Source organism: Mus pahari, chromosome 4, assembly GCF_900095145.1.
Source record: "Mus pahari chromosome 4, PAHARI_EIJ_v1.1, whole genome shotgun sequence".
NCBI lineage: Eukaryota > Metazoa > Chordata > Mammalia > Rodentia > Muridae > Mus > Mus pahari.
In genome coordinates this window covers 96724726-96733958 of record NC_034593.1, presented here as the reverse complement: position 1 = coordinate 96733958, position 9233 = coordinate 96724726, and the positions used below count along the sequence as shown (strand labels likewise).

The 9233-nt window shown below is 45.9% G+C and overlaps 1 long non-coding RNA gene across 1 annotated transcript in view; it reads left to right on the top strand.

The window, feature by feature from the left end:
• Positions 1-1502: 1502 nt before the first annotated feature.
• LOC110320489 overlaps positions 1503-9233 on the top strand; it is a 152364-nt gene continuing 144633 nt past the window's right edge. The window contains exon 1 of the long non-coding RNA XR_002380459.1: positions 1503-1562. This is a non-coding gene — a long non-coding RNA (uncharacterized LOC110320489). The remainder of the gene's footprint in view (positions 1563-9233) is intronic.

Sequence of the window (9233 nt, the reverse complement as noted above, 5' to 3'; positions counted from 1 at the left end):
GGATGGATGAAGAAGCAAAGTGTCTAGACCCTGCTCTGACCCAAGGCTGAGAGTTGGCTTAAGCTCATCATTTGAGAAAGAAAGCCTTCACAGAGGATGGGCACTTGGGAGGTTTGGGCAAGTTTGATTGTTTCATTAAATGTCAAGATCTACTAAGTTGCCTAAGATGGCCTCAGAAAGTATAGGCTTGAAGTAATGCCTCCCCCACTTCTTGGGTTTAAGCATCTCGAGTAGCTGAGAATTGCAGATGTTCCTACTGTGTCTGGGTGGGGTTTGGGCATTTGGAGGTATATCTGCATCTTCCTCCCTCCCTCCTTCCTTCCTGTCCAACCAGAATGAAGGTTCTCTAGAACAATCTATATAAGGCATCTCTCATTATTCTGCCCCTTATTATACTATATGCCTGTTCATATGATGTACCTTTGTCTATCAATTTGCTGTATATGTACTTTTAATTGTCTTATTCTCCTTTTATTGGAAATCAAATTCCATGAGGAGGGATGAAGCACTCTGGGGTCTCAGTTCATATCTTCAGAGTAAGCTCTTACATGCATGAGTGGATTCCAGAGTGAGGGGATATCAAGCGGAGCACAGAAACAGCCTCTTTGTTCTTAGGAGTTGTGCATTTTGCTGCAAGAATGGAGAATACACCATGAAGGTCATAGCGTTCTAAGAGGGGATACTGGAGGAAGACTGATAAAAGGAAGGCCATATGAAGCCTGGATTTATTGTATCTAGGGGAATAGCAAACTATCAAGAGTTTGGGGTGGAACATGACAGACTGAATCTAACCCATGTTTCAGAAAGACAATTGCAGCTGAAGATAACTTCAGAAAGATAAATGTTATATTTGTAATGGAAATGTAGTATAATGAATGGATCTGGAAATCAGTTGGAAGGAAGTTGCTTCCCAATGAGAGATAACAAGTGTGTGGACTCAAGCTACTTGTTCACGTAAAGGAAGATTGGAAGGGAAGAGGGCAGAGACACAAAGGTAGAGAGTACTAACTAGAAGCTACTTGGAAAGGTAGAGTCCCCACAGTGGGAAGCTGTGGTAGGCAGGAGTTTGTGAGGTCATAGTACAGCTCCCATAAATCGCCCATATGAGCATCTGTCTCAGTGCTCAGAGGGAAGCTTAGACCCTCGGAGTGGAGGGTGCAGGTCTATGGACATTTGAAATCAAGGGGAGAATGAGATCCCCTCCCCCCATGATGAGGAGGTTTGAAGGTGCCAGTAGAATTCTTCAGAATGCTCACATCATGGGGGAGGGAAGGGAGAAAAGGGCGGTCCTTCCTGCCATCCCAGTAAAGAATATGGATGGTTGGACACCACTGTGTCCCTGCTCAGGGTCAGTGTTTGTCCTGCACTGGGGTCAGGGCTTTTACCTCAGAAAGAATAAATAACTTAACAGCAGCATCTGCAGAGTTAAAAACAATACTTTAAATAAGTCTGACAAAAGTTTTGTAGGATTTTCATTCAACGCACCCCTTCTTCCTGTCTTCTCTGTGTGGCAGAGGTGACTGCTCTGAAGACGAGATCCACTATCCAGAAGTGAGTTCCAGGTGTGTGCTTTGGATCGGTCTGGAATATGGAAAGACACTGGAGCGGGAAGATGTGGATGGGAAGAAAAGATAGGATGCTGTCCCTCCTAAGGGGGCTTGCCCACCTGTGAGAAGATGGAGCAGTGATCACCGGGTGATGGGTGATGGTGTTAAGACGTCACCTGGCTCAGCACAGGGTGGATACCTGCCCTGCAAGGTAGAGTCTTGACTGCTTACAGGCTGGGCTCACTGGACCACATATTGTTGTAGCTGGACCCTTTCCTGTGCTACATGGAGGCTGGCCATTATAGTGTGGAAAAAGACTTTCTTCCAATTTGAGGAGTCTAGAAGCCTAACTTTCTTCCCCTTTGCCTTTTAACTTGGTGTGGCCTGAAAAAATTACTGACTCTGTCTGTTTTTTTAATCTGGATCTGTTGCTTTGTTGAGGTGGGGGGAGGCAAAGAAGGCCACACCCTCAGATGAGAAAAGGCAGGGAGATTTATAAGAGAATAATACAAAAAATGAATACAGGGACCAGGCTTGATGACCCATGTCTATAATCCCAGCAGTCAGGAGACAGAGGCAGGAAGATCACCACAAGTTGGAGGATAGCCTGATTTACACAGTGAGTTCCAGGTTAGCTAAGGCTACACAGAAAGATACTGTCTAAAATAAACCAAAACCAAAGCAAGCAAGCAAGCAAGCAACCAACCAACCAACCAACCAACCAACCAGCAAGCCCACAGGCTAGGCCAAGGGGGTGGAGAACCCTCTTTAGGTGACTTAGCTTCAGTACTCACAGACAGTCCAGGCTTGGCAAATTCTCATTTGCTTTTTACACCTCTGGCCTCCTCCATCTCTCTTGGTAACATCATTCCTTAATTGCTCAGGCCCAAACCCCAGGATGTAGCCTTTGACTAATCCACCTGAACTGGATGTCTAATCCCCTTCAAAGAATCAAGTCCATGCTCAGCCGCTGTAATCTTTTATGTGACCCCTTGCAGAAGCAAGAGAGATTGAAAAACAAGTCAGGTGTTGTTATGACTTTGTTCAAAACTCAGTGGTTGTTCTCACCCTCAGAAACAGCCAAAGTCCTCTGTGGCCTAGAAGGCTCTCTACCATCTGTCCCTGTACACCTTTCTGACCTCATTTGCAACCACCCTCCCTGTGCTCCTTCTGCTGGACCAGCTGCCTCCTGTTGGTCCTCAAACTCAGAAAGCGCAGAGATGACAGCACTGGCTGTCCCCAGTGCCCGGAGGGCTTAACCTCAGTCTTAAGACTCCACCTTTTTAAGGGTTCTTCGCTTGCGCATCACATCACTTCCATGTTACCCGTTAGCCCTGTGGCTGGCACGGAGGAAGCACGTGGTAACCTGCATGCAGTAGGAACCTGGCCTGTGCTGTCTGCCTTCGGGTATGAAATCTTGCTCCTACTGCCCTTAACAGTTCATCTGTAAAAGCATGCACTCCTTCTTCAGAGAAATGCAAAGCACCTCCGTCATACCAAGGCCCCTGGATGTGCGACTGACCACCAGGCACCAGAGGAAACCACACTCCATAGCGCTGAAGACTGCTGCAGATGAGGCTGTGGCAACCTGCGGTCTGGTCCCTGGAGCCTTCCTAACACCCACACACCTGGAGAGGTGACTGCTAGCTGCAGGCCTGAGTTTCTGAGCCAGCTGCACCCTCCCTCCCCCCTGCGCGCGGACACACACACACACACACACACACACACACACACACCTCAAAAAATACCTTGGGGGGATTTAGTTTCATTTAAAGGGGAAGGTGAGATTTTGAGAGTTTAAAAAGAGTTTTCCCACCTATCTGTCGAGCCCCGAACCCCAGCACCTGCAGTCACCTGAGGTCACATCTCTTACGACACTCTCCCCTTTCTCTAGTCTAAAAATACAGAATCTAGAAACTGAAGCTTTAGCGAAGCTCAGGGCTTTCCTGGAACAACAGCTTCAGCCTTCCTAAGATTACTTAGACCTAGCCAAGGAGTTGCTGTCCCTTGTACATAGCAAAAACTGCTGTCAGCTATGTGAGCCTCAGAGAGGGAGGAAGAGAGCAAGAGGGGGTGGGGAGGAGAGCAGGCACTAACTTGAGGTGCAACCAGGACGGGGCGGGGGGCACCAATCAGCCTTAGCCTCCAAGCAAATTTGACATCTCTGGCTCCTATGCTCCTGATCTCACACATCCCTCTCTCTCCTAGACCTTCCTCATCCTTCCCTTCCCTGTGGTCCCTGTGCATGCACACCAGCCTTGCAGGTCCTCAGCAGTGAGCAATGTCTTAAGGATCACCTCGGAGGTCCTGAGTTTGCCTAAGTATCACAGATGCAAGAAGCTCAGTCCTCATTTCTTCCTGCCCCTCCCCTGCACGAAATCCCCCTCCCCCAGTCTCTACCTGGACTTTGTCCCACCGTGGCCTAACTTTTTCACCCTTTCTCAGGGGCAGACAGCTATGGAAATTCCTTCACTGGACAGAAAGGATAGTAAGAGGTGAGGATGGGATGGGACAGCCTGGCAGGGCATCAGTTGTGAGACGTGGATCTGAGCTGCAGATCCTGGAATGGTAGGGGCGGCAAATGAGCAGGGCTAACTCAAGGTACTGAACGAAGTGGAAAGAGTCAGTCTCGGGGATCCTTAGTCCCGCATACAGCTCATGCCTCTTCATTCTCAGTCTTGAAGCTCATTTTAAAATAGCCTCCCACTGAGAACCCAGGGTATTCTATGTGACAGATCTTTTTGCCTGCCAAACTGTTTTTGTTATGCAATGAAGAGTGTGGCCATGTACTGCTAGCCATGTGAACATTTGTAACAGCCAACATAGCTTCTGGCCAGTGTGAAAGGCTGTGTATGCCTCACTAATGTGTGAGGATTCAGCCCACGGTAAAAGCCACTCAACATTCTATTTTGTCTGGGAAACCTTGTCAAAAGTAAAGGTGTAACTTTCCCTCAGGTTTTCAACATTCTAAAAAGCCATGAGAGCATTCATTACTGTCCCTTTGGGCATTCAATCTTGTGGGATGCTTGGGTTCAGGTACTGGCTTGGGTGTCTGACTTGCTTAATCCTGCTAGGTCTGTTCCTCGGCTGTACAAACAATGGCTCATTAACTAATATTTTAAATGTTTCCCTAAAGCATGGGTTTTAGGGTCAAATTTAACTGCAGTCCTCCAGCATTGCCTCCATAAAACGTGGGGGGGGGCCCTGTGGCGTAAAGATTGTGTGGGCAGCCTGATTACAACTCCATCGAAAGCAACAGTGGCTAGGACTCCTAGCAAGCTCAGAGAAAAGTGGTTTGAAGAGCCCTCTAAAAACTGTGAGGTTAGATCACACTGTAGAAACAAACACCAACCAAATAAAAAACAAAACACAACAAAACAACCAATCCGTCATGAAATTGACCAATCCCTCTTGAAATTGATCAGATACAAATAGTCTGTTGAGACTGTTCATGAAAAACTGCTGCGCGTCTGGTAAGAATGTGGGAGTTTAGGTGTTCCCTTGCTCAGGACTGCTTCCTCCCCTCCAAGCTCCGGTGAGTCAGTAGGGCTATGGGTTCCCTCAGAGGACATTGTCTTGGTTTGGAGAAGAGGACAAACGCCCCACCCCAGGACAGTTTTCAGTCCACGGAGCAAACTTGCTACAAAGCAGATGGAGCTGTTCTTAGCCCTGCCAGCCTGTTGTGGTGAGGCTGTTGGTGTCCTCCATCCCTTGAGAACCTGGTGGAAAGCAAAAGCTGATGCCTTGAAACCATTCTGTACTTTGCACGTTCTATCCCAATCCCGATCCACTGTTAGTGGAAATCTGACTCAAGGTTTCAAATGCTAAACGTCATCATCACCTTGACTGGAAGGTTATGCCTTTGACCGTGACAGTAAGAGTGCTTCCAGAGAGGTTTAACCAAGAAGGAGTACAAGCCCAGGATGTGCCCTGCGCCATCCCACCTTCCAGAGACGAGCACCAGGAGTCATCTCTTTTGGTTTCTGACCTTGGGGGCGATGAAGCCAGCTGTTTCACACTCATCTCTATGACTTCCCCGCCTTAGCAGACTGTATCCCTTCAAACCATGAGCCCAGTGAACTTCTTCCTTTTCCAAGTTGCTTTTGGGAGATAATCTTTCACAGCCTAGTAATGAGAAAATTAGCCAATACAGTGCCAGGCCCAGCTTCTGAGTCATTGTCTGGCTATTCTGTGGAAACAAGGACACTTTCTCCAAGGTAAGTCTGAAAAAAAGTTATAAACAAACAACAACAACAACAACAAAAAAAAACCAACCTGAAGACGTTGAACAGACACATCGGTAGCAGCAGCACTGTACGAGGAAGAGACACATAACCTCAGGCTAAGTTGAGACAGATGATGTGAAAAGTCAAACCATACAGAAAACAAGCAATAACTCTTAGACTGTTAAATGGGATTTAACTGGTTAATTAGTTTGTCTTCCTTGAGTGGCAATTTGGCAATAGTTTTCAAAACTACACACACACACACACACACACACACACACACACACACACACACACACACACTTGCCTTTTAACTAATAACCCTTCTGGTGGTTTGAATATGCTTGGCCCATGGGAAGAGGCACTTTTAGGAAGTGTGTCCTTGTTGGAATAGGTGTGGCCTCGGAGGAAGCATGTCACCTGTAGGCAGACTTTGAGGACTTTGAGTGCTTAAGCTTCGCCCAGGGCAGAAGAGACCCTCCTTCTGCAGAGGAGCCTGTGGAGGACAGTTTCCACCTGGCTGCCTTTATTTAGATTAAGGTGTAGAACTCTGGTAATTCCAGCACCACATCTGTCTGCATGCTGCTATGCTTCCTACCTTGATGATAATGGACTGAACCTCTTAAAGTGTAAGCCATCCTCAGTTAAATGTTGTCCTTCATATGAGTTACCTTGGTTATGGTGTCTCTTCACAGCAATGAAGTCCTAACTAAGACAATCCTGTTTTCTTTTGTTTTGTTTTTAGAAATTTATCCTATGAATTCAGTTGAGTATATGTAAGTGACAATATACCCAAGATAGCTCCAGTGTCCATCTCTGAGCAGATCATAAACTATCTATACAAATGCATTAAATGCTGGACAGATGTCTCAGTGGGTGAAGGTATTAGCCATGCAAAGATGCTTCACTCTATATCCTAACCACAAGGATTCACCTGCACATGGTAGATCTCTCCGTTCCAGGCACACCCTCAAGAACAGAGCCTGACTGCTTGTATTTAAAGTAGGAGCAAAGTCAGTGCTAAGTGGTTGTTTACTGAACAATCTGACATAAAAGTCTATCATGCCACAGACTGCTTCAAACCTCAATAGAGTTGATTTTCCTGGGGTCATGAGGGAGCCCTTTGAAGTCAGAGGGAGTCCTTTACAATAGGACTTGATGTACGTTTTAAAAACTCAAATTAGAGTTGATCCATCTCCCTGTATGTCTGTGAGGACCTTCAAAGGTGGCTTCCAGATATGTCTGCAATTGGTTTTCTTAAGGGAAATTTTAAATTCTTGGTGCTCAGGACAACTTTTATATCAATTAAGCTAAAATAGCTAGGAGGAAAAGCCTGACACTGGTGATGTTTCAAAGTCCCCCATAATCCCAAGCAATCATCCCTGGTGACCTCAAGATCCTGAGTGACCCTCAGCCAGAGAGTTCTAGAGACTTCTAATGGTCTCAAGGTCTTCTGGACACAAGATTCCCCAACGAATACTCAATTTTGGGAACCATTGCTTTGGAAAATACATCTTTTTTTTTTTATTATGGAAGTAGCATAAGGCTCCCTAAATCGAAAGATTACCAGAGACACCTAAGCCTCCACCATGATGCAAGTGGAGTTTTAACTCCGAGGTATCTGTAAAACTGAAGCATCTGGTGTGAGGGCTGGGATGTGCTCAGGTGCCTCAGTGTCTGTTGATGCTCCTGAGCATCTGTTCTTCAGCATAGCACCTTTCTCCCTCCTCTGTGGATTTAATTAGTATCGCAGTTATTTGTTTCCACCACAAAGGCTTGGACCACAAGGGCCGTGAATGTCTGATCCACAGTAGATGAATGACATGATTGTGATTTAAATGTCTATGCATTTGTGTGCCAGATTTTCCTGGGAGAAGCAACACACACATGTATTCACCCCAGATAGGGAGCCCATGACAGACCAAAGTATAGATACCACCAAAGTCCAACTTGCTGGGCCAATGAGTTTTACCAGGGTCAGTTACGGGGCTGTAGGGTTACCTTCCTGGGCAAATAACGCAAAGACAGGAATGCAGCCCAACATATTGTAGATACTTGATAAATATTTAAAAAGTGATTTGATGATTTCTAATGGTTTTTAGTTTCTTCTGTTAAAAACATCATCTTTATTTCAAGATCGCTATGAGGAAAAGATTCAGAAACATATAAGCATCTAGTGCATGGCGGACAGGTAACGTTTTAAAACCCAGTGCTATGATAGAGGAAAACAAGACACAAATGCCTGTTCTGCTCTATTTTTCTACTCTGAGCTGGGGGAAAGAGGACAGTCGAATGTGCAATATGTTGTACCTTTTAGAAAAGAGTAGGGTTGGAGATGCCATCAACTTTCTTGAAAGCCTTCGCCCAAACCATAGGAGCTCCAGCATCCACTCACACCACTATCTGACCATGCACCAGGCAGCCAGGCCAAACCATTAAGACTCATATTCCAGTCAACCACCAGATGGCAACAAAGACACCACTGACCGACTGGCCAAAAAACCCAGCCAAGGTTCTTTTCAGTGTTTCTGAAAAACAAAACAAAACAAAAGGGGAACAAAGGCTCTTAGCACGTGGACTCAAGCCTTGTTATTCTGTTGGAAGACTACATAATGCTTTGAGATAGGCACATCCATTTCTATTTCCAACCACTAGTTAAACCCTACCCTGGGGTCACCCCAACACTAAAGGGTGCTCATTCAGCATCTTTGTCAGAGCATCTGGGGTGCTCTTCTTTACTCATTTAAAGATACCCCACATTGCTTTGGTGGAAGCTCAGAATTCCTTGTCTAACCTTGACGCTGCCCTCCCCACCTAAACTTGAATCCTTCCTTATTCTTATTCATCCCACCAATGGCAGGGATTCACTTTCTCTCCTGACTTGGCTCATGCCAAGTTTACACATCCGCATCCACGCTCACACTCACTCTTCCCTGTTTCTTCACCACCACAAAGAAAAACCCCAGCAGAAAGGTTTACAGTTTGACTCCAGATGAGGTCTAACTCCCCCTCTGACCCCAAAGCTAGCGTTCTTGGTAAGTGCTTACAGCTAAGTTTCAGGTTTCAGGGGATCTGCATAATACTTTATCAGAAAACTTCAGGGGTTTCCAGTCACACAAGCATGGGAGGGGAGAAATAGAAATAGAATATGTATTTTTTTTGTTCTTTCTAACTCTATGGCTGTACTCTACACTTATATTCTTACTGATGGGCTTAAGGGAGAAAGAAGCAAGTGTGTAAGTGAGCACAATGTGACATTCCCTGCCTCTGAGACTCTCTGGGGAACAAGAAATCAAGAAGGGTACCAACAAAGCCAAACACTCAAGAGAATTCTTTATTTTTTTATTTTTTGGAAATGTAGCAACTTTTGAGACTTACTGGGAAAACACAGCTCCTCTCTCCCTCCCTCCCTCCTTCCCTCCCTCCCTCCCTCCCTCCCTCCCTTCCTTCCTTCCTTCCT